Below are 1,229 nucleotides of genomic sequence, written 5' to 3' on the forward strand. Positions count from 1 at the left end.
ATCCAAATTCCAGTAGTAGATGAATAATTGCAAATTTGTGTGTGTACGAGATTAGAATAACTTCAAAATAACTGACATAATTTTGTATTTTTCCTGATCAGAAAAATACATGAAAAAGAAAGGAGGTAGAAAAATTTTTGGATTTATGGTTAAAGAAGAAAAAGAAGAAAACAGGGGTTCTGTTGAATTTCAAGTATTCAGTTTCACCAATAAGATACGGAGACTTGCTTCACATTTGGAATTACACAAAAAAGATTTTTCATCGGAAAGAGGTCTACGAAGACTTTTGGGAAAACGTCGACGTTTGCTGGCTTATTTGGCAAAGAAAAATAGAGTACGTTATAAGAAATTAATCGGTCAGTTGAATATTCGGGAGCAGTAATTTAATCGTTCAAATTTTTTTCTTGTTTTATTATTTTTTTAGTAGTCTTATAGTAGTCTTAGATTTTTCATTTTGATGAGCCTCGCTTTGAGGAATTCATGGAATAATCCATTTTCATGGAATAATGAATTAAGGAAGAAAGGATATGAGTCTACCGCTTACAAGAAAAGATCTCATGATAGTCAATATGGGCCCTCAACACCCATCAATGCATGGTGTTCTTCGACTGATCGTTACTCTCGATGGTGAGGATGTTATTGATTGTGAACCCATATTAGGGTATTTACACAGAGGAATGGAAAAAATCGCGGAAAACCGAACTATTATACAATACTTACCTTATGTAACAAGGATATAGAGAGATTGTAGAAAGGGGATAGGATAGTTATTTTTGCAAGAGACTTGTTGTAAATTCCTTAACTTAAGAAAGAAAAAAGAATAAAAACACAGATACATAACATAAAAAAAAGAATAAATAACTTCTCACTTGCTATGGCTTGGACCTTTTATGGCGGATCTCGGCGCACAGACTCCTTTTTTCTATATTTTTAGAGAGAGAGAATTAATATATGATCTATTTGAAGCTGCTACAGGTATGCGAATGATGCACAATTACTTTCGCATCGGAGGAGTAGCCGCCGATCTACCTTATGGATGGATCGATAAATGTTTAGATTTCTGTGATTATTTTTTACGCGGAGTTGTTGAATATCAACAACTTATTACACAGAATCCAATTTTTTTAGAGCGAGTTGAAGGAGTAGGTTTTATTAGCGGAGAAGAAGCAGTAAATTGGGGCTTATCGGGACCGATGTTACGAGCTTCTGGAATACAATGGGATCTTCGT

This window comes from Triticum urartu, unplaced genomic scaffold (genome assembly GCF_056163025.1).
Source record: "Triticum urartu cultivar PI428250 unplaced genomic scaffold, HENAU_Tu73 scaffold1, whole genome shotgun sequence".
NCBI lineage: Eukaryota > Viridiplantae > Streptophyta > Magnoliopsida > Poales > Poaceae > Triticum > Triticum urartu.